Source organism: Ovis aries, chromosome 4 (genome assembly GCF_016772045.2).
Source record: "Ovis aries strain OAR_USU_Benz2616 breed Rambouillet chromosome 4, ARS-UI_Ramb_v3.0, whole genome shotgun sequence".
NCBI classification, from domain to species: domain Eukaryota; kingdom Metazoa; phylum Chordata; class Mammalia; order Artiodactyla; family Bovidae; genus Ovis; species Ovis aries.
In genome coordinates, this window is record NC_056057.1 from 118,873,112 (window position 1) to 118,890,383 (window position 17,272).

General features: G+C 57.5%; 1 protein-coding gene across 1 annotated transcript in view; it reads right to left on the minus strand.

Moving 5' to 3' along the window:
• Positions 1 to 17,272, minus strand: part of CNPY1 (canopy FGF signaling regulator 1) — a 57,449-nt gene that overhangs the window by 23,891 nt on the left and 16,286 nt on the right. The gene's annotated exons all lie outside the window — the stretch shown is intronic.

Below are 17,272 nucleotides of genomic sequence, written 5' to 3' on the forward strand. Positions count from 1 at the left end.
GACCACGGTGCCTCTGTCTGGGTCGTATATACGGTCCAGCAGCACCAGTGATGGCAGAGGATGTGGGAGCCACGGGGCTGGGGGCTGGGGGCTGGGGACGCAGGACCAGGGGCTGGCCGTGTGCGTGGCTGCCCCAGGGTGCGCAGGGCAGAGGGCGCAGGGCAGCCCTCCCAGGTCTGCAGACGTGGATGCTGGCGTCACAGACTCCTTTCAGGCCCCCCTGAGCTTGCTCAGCACACGCCTGACACCACACTCACAACATCATCAGATCAAACGCCCAGGATGCTCACCGGTGGCGATCCTCTTTTATTATGTTTTTATTTATTCATTTTTTAACTCTTTGGCCGAGCCGTGCAGCAAGTGGGATCTCAGTTCCCTGACCGGGGATTAAACCCGCTTTCCCTGAAGTGGAAGCAGGGATTCTTAGCCACCGGACCGCCAGGGAAGTCCCTGAGCACTTTTTTTTCCTTGGCATTCCATCATCTTCCCAGGCTCTTCAGAAAATAGTGGAAACAGTCCCCAAACGCCTCGCAGAACGAAAGGAGAAGTGACATACCTGTCAAGCAAACATTTATTCTTTTATTTCACAGAAATTGAGAATGAACACACTATGAGCCAAATATTATGCTATGAGGTGTTCAGCACAGAGCGTGTCCTTCAGGACAGAGGATACGACAGAACGCAAGCAACTAGGATCAATCACGGGCTTTAACAAACGCTCTGAAAAGCTACAGGAATACTTCGGATGTTCGGATCTTGCGAGGGAACGTCTGTGTTTCAGTTCCTGACAAATGCATCCTTGAAAAGCTGACAACGTCATTCTAATGCAATAGGGAGGGGGAGCGTGGTTTGTTTAGTAGACGGCGCTAACACAAATGACCTGCCAGAAGGAAAGAAAGCTGGACCACACCTCACACCATATCCAAAAACCGAGTTCTGAATAGACTCAACGTTGAAACGTGAAAGCACAAGCTATCGGAAGAAAATTCAGAAAGCAATCAGTACAAAGATGGGGATGCAGTCTTGAACGAGATGAGACACCCAAAGGCATCGAGAAGAGACTGCTTGTGGGGCAAAGGCACCAAGGCCTCAGACAGATGCCACCAAGAACTCGCATGGGAGGCGCGGAGCCAGCCGCCCTGCACGGTCACCCAGGAAATAACACGCAAGACTAACGGCCTCACAGAACACGGGTAAAGGTCACAAATGAGCAACTCAAGCACCGGAAACCTGCTTAACATCCTGGGAGCCAGTGAAGGGGAAATCGAGACGGGAGTGAGATGCCATTTTTCATATATTACCAGGAACTAAACAATGACGTCATCCAGTTCTGGCAAAAGCCCAGGAGAGCCCGCACGTGTGGCCAGCAGATACAATGTGGCAATATCTGTGGGGAGAAAAGCTGGCTGCAAGGATGAGTCAAGATGTGCCTGCCCTGGGAGCCCTACCCCATGGAGAGTCTGTCCTGCAGAAATCACGGGAACCGCACATATATAATCAGGTTTCCCTGGGGGCTCAGACAGTAAAGAATCTGCCTGCAATGCAGGAGACCTGGCTTCGATCCCTGGGTTGGGAAGATCCCCTGGAGGAGGAAACGGCAACCCACCCCAGTATTCTTGCCTGGAGAATCCCATGGACGGAGGAGCCTGGAGCACATAGTCCATGGGGTCACAAAGGGTCAGACATGACTAAGCGATTAACACACACACACACACGTGTAACCAGGAGGCTTGTTGCAATGTTGCTGTAGCAGCAACACCTGGAAGCAGCCTGTGTGTGCATTTGTAGAACAGTCCCAGTGACCAGGCTGGGCCTCCGTCCACTGACCGGAGGCCATCCGTGACGTGTGTTCATTAAGTGAGTGTTTTAGCGTGGGCCACCTTTACCAAACACCACCAGCTGGGAGGATTACACAGTAGAAGTATTTTCGCACAGTCCTGGAGGCTGGACATCCAAGATCCAGGGTCCGGCTGAGTCTGACAACTCCCCTCCTGCTTGGCCCACGGCCACCCCTCTCTGTGACCTCACTCGGCCAAGAGAGCGGGCTGGTATCTCCGACTCTTCTTATGGGGACACCAGTCCCATGCGATTGAGCCCCACCCTATGACCTCACTTACCCTGAATCCCCTCCTCGAAGACCTCAACATAGTCACATGGTGGGGAGGTTAGGGTTCGACATGTGAATCGGGGAAGGGGGAGAACAACCATCCGTCTACGGGGTGAGGAATGCATTTAAACTTAACATTTAAATCGGTTTAACATTTCCATGCCCTTCAGGGGAATATATATATAGCATGATTTTGCTATTATTTTTAAGTGACAAAAAGAGAAAAATGAATACATATCAGATGTGCGTGTTTGTTCAGGTTTGAGGATCGTGGGAAGTCAGCAGGGGAGGGTGGAAGGGTCACTGACAAACTTTTTGGTGTGGATCTCAAGTTAAAATCACCATGTTACTTCTGTAATTTAAGTTTTCTAATGAAGAAAAAAAAAGGAAAACCCCAAATTGTCAGCAGGTTTCCCTGGTGGCTCAGATGGTAAAGCATCTGCCTGCAATGCAGAAGACCTGGGTTCGATCCCTGGGTCGGGAAGATCCCCTGGAGAAGGAAATGGCACCCCACTCCAGTACTCTTTCCTGGAAATTTCTGTGGACAGAGGAGCCTTGTAGGCTACAGTCCATGGGGTCGCAAAGAGTCGGACACGACTGAGCAACTTCACTTCACTTCATTTCAAATAGTCAGCAGGCACAAGTGCGTCCCATACCACCTGGAAACTGCTGAACACCCATCAGGGGCTCCCAGCCCACTGCTCCCCAGTCTGGGGGACCTCACCCCCAGGAGCCCCCGGAGACCCAGCCTCTGGGCAGCATCGCCTGACCCTCTGTCGAGAACTCAACTCCTCCCCTGAAACACCGGGAGAGCTGCCCACAGAGGAGCTTATTAGTGGACCCAGCGGCCTCTGGACTATGAGAGGCAACTCTTCACCCCACATTTTCCATAGAGCTCTCCAGACGGACTAAACTCCAACCAGTCGAGGGGCCAGAGACGCCTCCTTCCCTCTGATGTTCCAGAAAGTTCAGGAGAAGAGCGTGAGAAGAGCCCAAAGAGCATAATTATTTTTTTAAACCAAACTTCAACAGTGGACAGGGGAGAATATTCTCTCTTCACATAAATTTTAAAGCCTCTCGGTTGGTGCTGTGCCCACCCCAGCGCTTCCTCGGCCTCTCATCTTATCGTAAGCAGGGCCCTGACTTTTCCTTCAGTCCCACGTCAGGCTCGACTGGGGGACTCAGGGGCTGTCCCCACCGTGGAAGTCACATGGGGGCAGAGAGGAGAGGCGTTCGGGTCCAGCCCTTGAAAGCCACGCATCAGAGCCCCCAATCCATCCCCCCGGAAGGCTGTGCAAGCTGAGGCGGTTTCTGCATCCAGAGCTGAACCCTGCAGGAGAGCAGGTGGTCTTCATGCCCACCGAGAGCCCCCCACAGCCCTCCACCCTCCAAGCACAGTCCTCTGCATCCTCCAGGCCTCTCTCCTTTGTCAGAGACCCGGTTATAGGCAAAGATTCTGCACCCGCCAGGAAAACAACTGTCCCCAGCACGGGATACTGGCCTCTGAGCCTGGGAGACGGAGGACGCCATGTCTCCAAGCAGGGTCCCTCCTCCCCTGCTCCAGCCTCCGTGCCCTTGGCCGTCCCGGGCGTCCTGCCTGTGTCTCCTCTCTGAGCATCTCCAGTCTTGCTGGCCCTCCTGTAAGGACTCCAGTCACCGGATCGGGGCCCATCTTAGTCCAGCATGACCTCATCTTAACTACGAACATCTCCTCAGGTCCTGTGGTCAAACAAGGTCACATTCCGAGGCTCTGTGTGGATGTGAATGGGGGGTGGGTGCTGTTCAGCACAGCTAATCACCAGATTTGCATGTGGTTTTTTCCATGCCCCTTCCTCCCTGCGTGCTCTGCAGGGGTGTTACTCCTTCCAAACTGGACCTGACCACAGCTGAGGTCCAACCATGGCAGCTGGGGTTTCAGTGTAAGAGAGCCATGCAACGCCAGGTGGCCATCCTTAGTAAAGGGACAGCCACAGCTTTCTCTAAACACTGGAACTCCAAGTCTAAGAAACTAAAACTCCTGCGTTCCCCTGGTGGCTCAGCGGTAAAGTATCCACCTCCCAGTACAGGAGACTCAGGTTGATCCCTGGTCTGGGAAGATCCCACAGCTAGGCCGGGGCACCCCAATTATTGGGCATGTGCTCTAGGGCCCGGGGCCACAGCTCCTGAAGCCCGCGCACGCTGGAGCCCGCGCCCTGCAACGAGCGACGCCTCCACAGTGAGAGGCCCGCGCACCACAACTGACGGCAGCCGGGCTGGCCCCACGCAGAGGGAAGCCAAGCAGCGGCCAAGACCCAGCGCAGACAGAAAGCACCAACTGACTAACGAGAAAGGACGACTCCTGTTGAACAGGGCTTCTCAAGCTTGGTGCGTGGACAGTGAAGACCAGTGAATCCTCTGGGGCGGTGGCTGTCCTGTGCCCACAGCGCCCGCCTCTCCCTGTGAGGCCGGGCAGCTCCCTGGCACCCTCCTTCCCTGCCAGCTGCATCTCCAGTGTTGCTCCAGGTGGCCCCCAGCAGAGACCCGCGGCTGCGGACCAGGTTCCAAGCGGAAGCCTCTGCTGAGTCACCGTGATGGGGAATGAGGCTGTCTGGCTGCCCTGGGCTTGCTGGCATGGCATCCGGGCTGACCGCGGGGCAGCATCCTCGGCGGCCGAGCCCAGCCCCAGCCCCTGCCAGCAGGTGCACGGCAGCCTCCAGGCCTCTGCTGACCGCAGGCACAGCACACTGGGTGACCACCCACATTTTATTTGTGAATAGACTACTCATCATAGATAGACTCTTAAAAACAATTGGGTCATACTAGACCTGAATTCTGACGATCAGTCTTCTCTGCCTTCTCCTTCACGTTTTTAAATTGAAAATCAAGGAGTAGGGTCCATATCAGGGCTTCCCAGGGGGCGCTAGTGGTAAAGAACCTGCCTGCCAATGAGGAAATGCAAGACACGTGGGTTCAATCCCTAGGTCTGGAAGATCCCCTGGAGGAGGAAATGGCAACTTGCTCCAGTATTCTTGTCTGGAGAATCCCATGGACAGAGGAGCCTGGTGGGCTGCAGTCCATGGAGTTGTAAAGAGTTGAGCACAAATGAGCACGCACGCACTTCTTTTGTGGGGGAACACTACCGACAGCTTCCCTGGTGGCTCAGCTGGTAAAGAATCTGCCCGCAATGCAGGAGACCCCAGGTCAATTCCTGGGTCAGGAAGATCCCCTGGGGAAGGGACAGGCCACCCACTCCAGTCTTCTTGGGCTTCCCTGGTGGCTCAGCTGGTAAAGAATCTGCCTGCAATGCAGGAGACCTGGGTTTGATCCCTGGGTTGGGAAGATCCCCTGGAGAAGGGAAAGGCTACTCACTCCAGTATTCTGGCCTGGAGAATTCCATGGACTGTGTAGTCCACAGGGTTGCAAAGAGTGGGACACAACTAAGCCACTTTCACTTGCCACTGTTGCTTAACATGAAGCTAAATTAAAGAATTTCTTTCCTTCAAGATCATGTAAACTTAGCATGTACGTCATTAGACTAGCCACGGCATCTGAACTAGGGAGGTTCAGATAGCACTTAGAAGGTTAAAAACGTGTTTGGACGGCAGGAGGGCTCCTCAGGCCTTAGACTGAGGATGCGCTGAGCCCACGGCCAGGTAGCGGTGTGTGCGCGCCTCTGACGGGGGCCGGTGGTGTCACCAGCCGATCCATCCTGCCGTTCTCGTCCTCTCCCTCTGCACTGGGACTCCAGCTCTCCCTCGTCAGGGGTGACGGCCGGTGACGCACGGTCCGCACTCCGAGGCGTGCTGGTCCCGGATTTGTCTGTTTCCTAGTCACTCCTCAGCTGAGCCTTCAGGAACTCTGGCTCCTCTCAGTGCCTCACAGTCCATCAGGCAGACACAGCTGGGAGTCCAAGCAAGATGCAAGGCCATGTGGCTGGTGGCTAGAGTGGCAGGGATCCAGGGAAATGCCCGGTCGTCAGGGAAGGGGACATTGCCCATCAGGTCCCTGGACGCCTGAGCCCTGAGCCCCGCATGTCCCAGGATATATCAGACAGACCTGGGAGAACGAGAGCTGCTCACGTGCTGTAAATCGCCCAGCTCCCCGGAGAATCTTGTGCGAAAGTGTGAGACCCAAGTCGGCTTGGATCTCAATGACAGCTTGAGCGAATAAACCAGAATGCGTGTCAACATCTGTTCAACATCATAAATAGGAGCTTACTTCAATCAGATCAGTGTCTGGTAGGACCCTCTGTAAGTGAAAATGATGCTGCAATTTAGAAAAGCGGTAAAAAATTGGTTCTGAAAGTTCGCCTGATATTCTCTAATAGCTGCTTTATAACAAAGACAATTCCATCTGCTCTGCCTGCCAATTCATGCTCGGCCCTGAGGGCTGTTTCTTTCTCTGGGTCATTGTCCTATTAAATGGTTCTTTGACTATTTGGGTACCAGGGCACCTTCTTATGCCATGGCTTTATGTTATGTTACCAACCATCTCTTCCTCACTCCATAGTCAGAAAACAAAATACACTAATTTCTCCTTTATCACTCAATAAAATCAAAAAGATCTGCAATGGATATCCCTTCAAGCCTGCTGACATACAGATCAGAGAGAGCAGGACGTCTCTGGGGGATCGTCCATGCATTAGAGGGGCTAAGAATAAACCACACGCGGAGCACGTGTGAGTGGTGACCGGGGCCTCGGTGTGGCCACGCAGAGATAACCTGGGACTCAGTGTGACCACCTACAGATAACAACAACCTGGGCCTCAGTGTGGCCACATACAGACAACCTGGGCCTCTGTGTGAACACCTACAGATAACCTGGGACTCGGTGTGACCGCGTAGAGATAACCTGGGACTCAGTGTGACCGCATACAGATAACAGATAACCTGGGCCTCGGTGTGGCCACATACAGACAACCTGGGCCTCTGTGTGAACACCTACAGATAACCTGGGACTCGGTGTGACCGCATACAGATAACAGATAACCTGGGACTCGGTGTGGCCACCTACAGATAACCTGGACCTCGGTGTGACCACGTACAGATAACAGATAACCTGGGCCTCAGTGTGGCCACATACAGACAACCTGGGCCTCTGTGTGAACACCTACAGATAACAGATAACCTGGGACTCGGTGTGACCACATACAGATAACTGCAGAGTCAGGCGTCCCAGGGTTGCATCCGCCACGGTCGTCCTCGCATGGGCTGAACCCCGGACAACACGTGTCTGTGCCTCTCTATCGCAGCCTCCCGTCCCGTCCCCAGCTCGGAAGGCGGGAAGAAGGAACGGGCCAGGGCTGGCAGCTCGGAACCTTGACGTGACTTCAATTGGCCAGCAAGTGGAACTGCTGTGGGCTCACAGACCTCGAGAGCAGACTGGAGTTGCCAGGGGGTGGGGGTGCAGGAGGGCGGGATTGGGAGTTTGGGGTGAGCAGATACACACTGGGGTACATGGGATGGATAAACAAGAAGGTCCTGCTGTGTAGTGCAGGGAACTATAGTCAATATCCTGTGATAAACCGTAATGGAGAAGAATACAAAAAAGATGCATCTGTGTGTGAATAACTCAGTCACTTTGGTGTGCAGCAGAAATCAACCCAACATTGTAAATCAACTCTACTTCAGTAAAATAAATACATAAGAAGGACTGCTCTGTAGTCAATCCTGGAAAGTGCCGATCAGTCAGAAAGAGAGAGGGGAAAAAAGGAAAGTTTGCGAGGTTTGGGGAGATAGATACAGGTATATGTATGGCTGAGTCCCTTGGCGGTTCGCTTGAAACTACCACAACATTGTTAATTGGCCATACCCCAACACAAAATAAAAAGTGTAAAATCTGGATTAGAAAAAAAAAGGAAAGCTCATGCCATCCCCAAAGACTCTCAAAGCAACATGAATGCTTGTTCCCTGAATTTTTAAGTGCATGCCCAGGCAGCAGAGGCTGCAGATCACTCTGCTGACGGCTGGGAAGAGAGAGTTCCCGGAACAAGGCCCAGAGAAGACCCGGCGACCTGCAGGGTGTTCTTTAGGACGCGCGGGACACTCGCCTTCCGCAGTCCACCCCAGAGGCAGAGGTCGACCTCGACTCTGAATTCCACTCGCCAACAGCATCCAGCGCAGTGAAAATCTGAGCACCTTTGACCGGAGAAGCAATGTCTATGGGATTAAAGCAATTCTCTTCCTTAGGAAAGAAAAATGGGCAGTCTAATTACCTGCTCCCAGTGGCAGCGACGGTCCTTCCCGCCTCAGTCTAAGGCGACCGACTCAGCGGCTTGGCCCTCCCTGCGTTGTTTCAACACCTACCGAGAGGATTAAAAATAATCTCCTTCCCTTTTAATTTCGCGTCACCCTCTACCCTGCATGCCCTGGGGACGCCGTGAGTGTTTAATCCCCGTGGTTTGGGGGTGGGGGAAGGTTAACCCTTGTTGAGGCGCCGGCTGGACGGCAAGCCCTGGGGAAAAGGGCCCCCTGGTGGCCCTGCCTGGAAGCGCACCGAGCGCCCGGCCAGGGCTCGAGGTTCGTGGGCAGAGCTGTGTCTTTGCCGTGCTCGGGGCCCCCAGCGTCCCCCTCTGGGTGGGTCCCAGCCAGGCCTGCCCACGCTGGTACCTCCCACCGCCCCCACCACACTCGGGTGACCCAGTCTCCCCTCTCGGCTCTGAGACCGGCAACTGCGCCCTCACAGGTTTGTGCCATGAGAGTGTGTGTGTGTGCGCACGCTCACACCCATGCACACGCAGTTCGCACATGCGTGCACACGTCCGTGCTCACGCACATCGCACGCACCTGCACACACTCGCTCCTGCCCCTCAGGTTTGCATTTGCACCCTGGCCTCTCAGGGGGCGGCTGAAGCTGAGGAGGAAGAGGGTTTGCCCACCGAGGGCGGTTCCAACCTGGTGGTCCAGCCAGTGGCAGTGCCACCCCGGGGACAGGCCCAGGGCAACTCAGACAGCTCGGGGCCCTCCGGCAGGGGCGAGAGGCCGGTGTGGAGTCTGCCGAGTACAGGGGACGCCAGCCTGTCAGCCCCGCGGGAGGAAGAAACTGGCAGTCCTGCAGGGCCCAGATGTCCACAGCTGGGCAGGGGGCAGGGGGCAGCGAGCTGGCCAGGGTGAGGAATCCAAAGTCCCGCCCTCGTCCCAGGGTCCTGGCCCCACGGCCGGAGCAGCCACAGCTGCGCCCATTCAGCGCCAACCTTCCTGAACCTTCTGGCCGCCAGGCCTTGGTCCCCAGCCCTCCTGGTGGCTGCATGGGAGCATCTAAGCCCGGAAACCCTGCATTCAGTCCCCTCTATTTAAAATCACCGCAGAGATTGTCACACTTGGCACACCCCTGACTGAGATGGGGTGGGTGCAAGATCGTCTGCAGATCTGGGCCGGCCGGCCTCACCGGGTTAGAGGTGCTGAGGTCAGGTCACGTGTAAGATGGGACCATGCCAGGTGCAGGCCTGCAGTGGCGTCCATCTGGGGCCTCCCGGGACCTTAGTGTCTGCGGAGCGAAGCCGGGCTTCAACAAGCCCGAGGTGGGTGACTGACCCCATTGCATCCGGAGATTATCGGCTTTAGCTGCTCTGTGCTGGGGCTGCAGGTCATCAGTTTGAGGAACCCTCACTTGGGTGACACGGTAGGTGCCTGGTGACCACAGAGCCACCGCGGCACAGCCTGTCCCCAGCGGCCACAGGGCGAAACCGCCTGTGGTCACCTGGCCCAGCTCCCTGGCAATCAGCCAGGTGAGCGCGGGTGTCAGAGCCCGAGCCAGGCTGTGCGGGCAGAAGGGAGACATCCCACTCTCAGTCTGCCTCCCGGACCTTCCTCAGGAGCCCCCTGCCCCGATGTCCCCACCCTCCTCGGAACATGCAGGGGACCCCGAGGACTGGGTCCCCGAATGACCACAGCAGCAGCCTCCCCCGCCCACCCGCGCCGGCGGGCAGGAGGGCAGCTCTTGTGGGAGCTGTCCCTGGACTCACGCGGGAGAGATGCCCGTGGCACTGTATCAGCAAATCAGCACAACAGCCAGGGGGCTTCTCTTTTTAAAAAAATGGAAGAGGAACTTCTCTGGCGGCTCAGTGGGTTAGAATCCGCCTGCCAGTTCAGGGGACACGGGTTCTGCCCTGGTCTGGGAAGATGCCGTGGGGCAGCTAAAGCCTGCGAGCCACAGCTACGTACGAAGCCTCGAGCTGCAGCTGCTGACGCCCGCGTGCCTCGAGCCTGAGCTCTCCAACAAGAGAGGGCACCGCCGTGAGAAGCCTGTGTGCCCCAGCGGAGGGTAGTCCCTGCTGGCTGCAGCTGGCGGAAGCCCACACGGAGCAACGGAGCCCCAGCACAGCCGAAAATAAATAGGTTTTTTTTAAAAAAAAGGATTCTTTACAGAAAAAGTGCAGATATAACTTGTTTAAATAAAAGAAAGAAAAGGAGAGATAAAAGAGAAGACGACACACAGTCAAAGCCGTCGGCTAAACGAATGACTCAGGCGCAAAGGACCCCAAGTGCCCAGGCGTGAAAACTAGAAAGGCCTCTCCTCTTCATTCTTCTCTGGGAGAGAAGGAAAAGGGAGCCTGGAGGGACAGCAGCCAGGCTGTCGAGGACTGAACACACGGATTCTGCACGTGTCCTCTGGACGCCTGAGATAGGAGATCCGCTCGTCTCAGAAACTGGGTCCAGGGCCCCCACGGCTCACAGAGAGAAGAATCAGCAACAGAGACAAAGCTGCCAGCCCCCTGACTCCAGTGCTGCCTTCCCAGGACTGCCCAAACCTCCCAAGGGTGGGGATGGAAGGCGGCCCCCACTGCTGACCCGGTGGGCCACCAGGAACCAGGACCAGAGGCTGCACAGACCAGGGGGTGGCCACCTGCCTGCTGGCACGTGCTCTGTGCAGCAGATATCCATGCGTGCCTGCCACCTCACTGAGAGCAAGACTACTTTTGAGAATTGGAATTCCTGAAATGACATGGAATTCTTTTGATTTCTCGGAAAACAACCCAAACTTAATTTTTTTAATTACACAGTAATAATCTGTCCATGATGGGAAAACATTAGAAAGATGAGCCAAAAAACCCCCAAAGCCTCATGGCAATGCCCGGATGACCCCATCACCATCGAGGCATACACTGTGTCCCCATCCTCCAAGACCAGATGCTCGCTCATGGGGAGTACCTGTATACGCTGAGCAGTCACTTCCTTTTTGTACTTAAAAACTGCACTACACCTTCCCAACTTTTTACATGCTGATCCACAGGTCCACGTGAACATAATTTTATCCACAATTGTCAAAGAAATATATCAATTAAGGTGTTAGCCACCACCTGAATATTCATTAGAAGGACTGATGCTGAAGTGGCCAATATTTTGGCCACTTGATGGGAAGAGCCAACTCGTTGGAAAAGACCCTGAAGCTGGGGAAGATTGAGGGCAGGAGGAGAAGGGGACGACAGAGGATGAGATAGGGTTGGATGGCATCACCAACTCAGTGGACATGGGTTTGAGCAAAGTCTGGGAGATGGTGAAGGACAGGGAAGCCTGGTGTGCTGCAGTCCGTGGGGTCACAAAGAGCTGGACATAACTTAGCCGCTGAATTACACACAACTGCGGGCTGACGACATCCATAAAACATTTTAAGGGTAGTCCCCCAACTCCTGCTTGCCCGTATAGCTTCCAGCCCTGCGCCCATCCGCACACCATCTCTTTCTACCGCTTGCAGGAAACTTCGAGAGAGAGCTCAGGACTGTCCCCCACCCCGCTTCAGCCCCATCATCAGTCCGGGGTCTCCGCAGTCTTCTGGGCCCTCACGCTCACAGCACAGGGCGGAAGTGTGGGCCGCCGGGCGGCCTCCTGCCACAGGACCGCCGACCCCCGACCCTCAGGCTGACAGACCTGCCTCTGTCACCCTCCTCTGCTCAGGCAGGGCCCCCACCCCAGGGCGGGCCTCACCTCACGGGGACTCCCGGGTCGGGCACGCTCCCTTGCAGTGTCCTGACCGTAAGATACCATCCGGAGTGTGTTGGGGCTGGGGTGTCAGGGTCTCTTGGACAAATTCCCCGCTTGTTGAAAAGGAGTGTAAGGCAACACTTTTCCATTTTTCTGTCCTGAATGTTGTCTACACGTGACACCAGGAGATGGGTGGCTCATCGGGGACCACGAGGAGCATCTGCCCACCAGGCTGAGCTCTCTTTCTGCCAAGATCGGCAGACAGGAAAGGCAGAAAAGGACGTGGTCACCCCTGGGGTCCCTGGGCCTCCGAACTCACCCCCAGAGCCACCGACAGGCGGACTGCCTGCTGTGTAGGACGGGAGACGCTGCTTTAGCTGGCTGGCCCGGCGTTCGACGCTGAGAGCTTCCCAGGGCCGCCTTTTTGAAACGAGCAGTGGTCACACCATCAGGCTCTGATGCCGGGAGTGGGATGAAGACCAGATCTGTCTCTCGCTGCTGTCACACGCAGCGCTCACCCTGCTCCCCTCTGAGGCCCGAGAACTCCTCCTCTCCACCACACCCAGCTCGGCTGAACATGCCCCAGGCGTCCTGGCTGAGGGTGGCCCTGGGGCCAGAGCATAACCTCTGAGCTACAGCTGCTGGGAGCCGGGAGACAGGAGCCAGGAGCCAGGAGCCAGGCCGCCGGGGCCCCCGTGGGCTGTGGAGACACCCGTGGCGCCCAGGGTGCCTTGGTTCCTGGGTCCACGGACTGCACAGACCACCAACACCCAGCCTGCTTTCTGCCGTAACCCCTGGAGGAGAGGTTCTGTTGGTTTCCGCTTGGGGAATAGCAATTCCTGTGGCACTGGTGGGTACGAACTGTCCTCCCGAGTGAGACATCTTTAGGCCGCGGTCCCATGCTGAGGAGGGCCATCTGCTGCCGTGGCTCTCAATGTTTGGGCCGTGACCCACTTTTTCCGATGCAACTCATTACATAAAGCGTCAGGAGACAACAGCTTCCGTCGTCACGATGCACTCTAACACTTCACGTACATGCTCCCATGCCCGTTTCGCCCCTGGACGCTGACTGACGGCCCGATGGTTGGGGGGCCCGCAGTCTGACCATCACTATGGGACTGAGTTCCCCTCTGCCCCCAGGCAGCCTGTGACTGTCCAACTCACCCTCTCATCTTGCTGGCAAACAGGCCTCTGTGCTGCCATGAGGATGGGGTCAGTTCAAGCAAATGAGGCTTCTCTTCACCTCAGCACTCTGCGCCCCTCCCTCAGGCCTGCCCGGGTCTGGGGCCTGGAGCCAGGCTGGGAGCCCCAAGCTCCGCTGTCCACTGAGTCTGCGAAGCGCCTGTCTCAGGCCTGGCTTGGTTGCCACTCAGAGAAAATGGGGCCTCTCGCCAAGGGTCCCCTGGCTCACCACGCTGGGTGAGGAGTTGATGGGGGCCCGGTGGCCCCCCTGGGCATGGGGGCCAGAGGCGCACTTTGCCTGAGAGGGCCTCACAGTGCCTGTCTGGGTCTGGGTCTCACTGGAGGTTCGTTGTCCCCTCCCCTACTTCTCCAAACGTGGCGGGGAGGGGGCGGAAGGTGAAAGGGGATCTTCCGGGGGCGGCTGGGGCCTGAGTCCCCTGGGGACGGTCCCGGGCCGGGGGAGCGCTCCTGAGAGGTGCCGCAGCCAGGGGGACTGGACCCCCTTCCCTGCGCTGCCCCACCCCCAGTCTAGCCCTTTCTGCTCGCTGGAGAAAACTCTAGGAGAGAGCAGGGCTCCTGGAGTCAGTGGGAACCCCCGGGGATACGGGGCAAAACCCATCTGCCCCGTCTTCCCCCCCTCAACCCCGACCTCCCACCCCATCCCCGACCTCCCACTCCAACCCCGACCTCCCACCCCACTCCGGCCTCCCACCCCAACCCTGACCTCCCACCCAAAACTGACCTCCCACCCCACCCCGACCTCCCACCCCAACCCCGACCTCCCACCCAAAACTGACCTCCCACTCCAACCCCGACCTCCCACCCCACCCCGACCTCCCACCCCAACCCCGACCTCCCACCCAAAACTGACCTCCCACTCCAACCCCGACCTCCCACCCAACCCCGACCTCCCACTCCAACCCTGATCTCCCACCCCACCCCGACCTCCACCCCAACCCTGACCTCCCACCCCAACCCTGACCTCCCACCCCAACCCCAAACCTGACTTCAACCCTGAGCTGACCCCACCCGAGCCCCACCCCATTCTCCAAGGGCCGGCCCTCCGAACGTCCCCACCTCCCAGCATCCTACAGGTGGCCATGCGGGGGGTGTGTCCCGGGGTCTGTGGTCCAGTGAGCGGCCTCTGGGGCAGGCCGCCCTGCACAGGGGTGTATGGAGCTGAGAGAGGAAACAGGGGAGGAGGGCTCAAGGCCAGGCTGGCCAGGGGCCACGGGGCCACGGGGCACATGAGGCCGCACGGCTGAGCCAAAGCAAGGTGGAGCCGGCCGGTGGTGGGGGCCAGGGCAGGTCCTAACCCCGCAGAGCTGGGCCTGCCTCCTGTAGCAGGTGTGGCCTGAGGACAGGCTCCCCGGGCTCCCCAAGCCCGTCTCCCGGGCTCCCCTAGCTCCTGGACTGGGGACTGCGGCATCCCAGCTGGGACGCCCACTGGAAGAGTCAGGGAACAGACAGGGCGGGTGGATTTCAGCACAGGCCCCAGTGCTTCCACTGCAGAGTGCGGAGGGCAGAGAAAAGGCCGTGGGGGGAGGCGCACAGGCAGGTGGTGGGTCTCGCTGCCTTTGGCCAGCATGTCGGGACGCACCCTGAGTCTAGGCCTCTCCCAGCTGGAGCGCAGGCCCAGTCCCGCCGGGTGCTTCTTTCATGTGTGTGTGTGCGCGCGCGTGCTTCTCAAACACCAAGCTGAGCATACACTGCTTCCTTGCGGCAGAAGGACCGAGAGACGCCTGCACACCAGCCCCGCCGGCAGGCCACCAGGCCCGCATCCAAGGCGGTGGGTGAGGCCCTGACTTCACGCTGCACAAGGCCCCTGCGTTTCAAGTCTGGCCGGCCAAGAAAATGGCCACGGGGCTTTGAAGCCGGGGAGCATTTCCTGAGCGGGTGGGAGGGAATGCTGCTGGGTTCTGTGAGGCGTGGGAACAGCCGCAGTCACTGGCCTCGTGTATGCCAGTGGTCGGGAGACTGGCCTCCAGCCCTGACCACAAAGCCGCACGGTTCCAGGACACGTGGCTGGAAGCCCAGCTTCTCTGGGCACTGTGGCGCCTCCCTGCGCCCGTCCGGAGAGCCCGGCTCCAGTGCCGAGCGCTGGATTTGGGGGGGCCTCTCCCCATGACTGCTGAACATGCCCCAGGACGGCGGGGCTCGTGGACACCGGGCCTCTGAGGTCACCTTGGCCCAAGGGATGGACGCGGCAGAATGGCGGCTCTCGGGGCTCAGCAGTCAGTTTGCGGTGACTTTGAAGATGTGGTTTCAAGTCGATTGTCTCGGAGCGGAGCTGAGCAGGCCTGTTGCTACTGGATGTGAGTCCACGTGGGAGCTCGGGGCACTCTGCACAGACCCCAGGGAAAGCCCCCAGGGATGCAGTGGGAGAGCTTGGAGGGGGCAGGGCCCATGTGCGCCCGCCCCAGCCCCACGGGGCCCACTGTCTCCGAGGGACCCTGGGACACCGCTGACTTGCTCTGCGTGTTCTCATCAGAAAGCAGGTTTACTCTGCAGGTCGCTGTCTGGACAGGAAATCACTGAAAGGCTGGCGTGGCGGGGTTCTTGATCAACAGCTGCCAGCTCCCCGAAGTCGCCACCCTGCCACCTCCTCTGGGTCCTTCCAGGTCCCCTGGGTCACTCTTGAGAGAAAGACTCCTTCCTCTGTCCCGGCCCAGATGCACCAGCAATGGGTCCGGTAACCCACAGTCTAATCTCTTACCATAGTGACCCTCCTTTACTTTAGAGGCTGCACTAGCCCCTGCACACACACCTTCCCTGCCCTGCTGGACAGTGGGAGACAGTGAGACCGGTGGAGAGGCCAGGGCTGCTCCGCCCCTGCAGGTCACCTTGTCACAGGGAATCGGCCTGAATGGAGCTGCCGTGGGTGCACGGTGATCTTTCCTGGGGAAGCACCTGAGTTATCAGAATTATCCGATAATTCTGGTGAATTACTTGGGGAAATTATGGGAGAATGGTTGATGTAGGAAGGAAGGCCCTGCCCTTCTTGGGGTGGCTCCTGACCCAACATGTCTCTTAAAGACACCCTTCAGAGTGCCCTGCTGGGCCTTGACCAGCCCACTCCCATGCTGTCTGATGGGCAAGTGCTCCAGAAAGAGGTGGAAAAAGCGGACGGCCCAACTCAGTCATTTGTTCAAGTACTGGACCAAACCAACAGGAAATCCAAACCTAACTTCCGTTCAGCCCTGAGCACGTTGGGTGATATTGTGCAACACCTTTTCCAGACTTGTTCCACTTGTGTGTGAGTCGCTCAGTCACGTCTGACTCTTTGCGACCCCATAAACTGTAGCCCACCAGGCTCCTCTGTCCACAGGGATTCTCCAGGCAAGCATACTGAGGTGGGTTGCCATGCCCTCCTCCAGGGGATCTTCCAGACCCAGGGATTGAACCCAGGTGGCCTGCATTGCAGGCAGATTCTTTACCAGCTACGCCACCAGGGAAGCCCCTGTTTTGCTTAGGATGACTATGAAATCACTTACTCTTCTGAGCGCTTACCACCTGAGCGCTGGGCGGGGGGAGAAGACAGGAGGCCAGGTTTGCCCTGGCCCCACCTAGACCCTCCCTCTTGGATCCTTAGACCCCTGCCATCAGACACTCAGGGCAGGGTGGGGCGGTGTGGTGGAGGGGGTGCCCTCCCGGGGGGGTTCCATGAAGGAAGCATATCCATCTTTCCACTCAGACAAGTGACTGAGTCTGTTACCCCCGGGAGAATACTCTGCGGATCTTGGCGGCAGGGCTGGGGAGCCTGGGGGAGGCGTTCAGCCTCTGAGGTCCCTAGGCAGCCCCCGCAGCCGCTCTGGGTCCCCTGCAGGCCTCACCCAAGAACCGTGGAAGCGCTATTTTTATCCTGATGCACAATAGTGCCGAAACGCCTTCCGACTTGACAAGACACAAAATTTAGGTGCTGGGAGAGAGACTTCAATTTCAAGCTTAAAGATTACTTTGGGTCCCCCAGGACTCAGAAGCAATTTAGAGCTGATACCCTGAACAAGAGAAAGGTTAGAAGATTAAGACCAACTGCTGTTTGGATAAATGGCTGGTAATTGCCCACACCCGCAATTATACACGG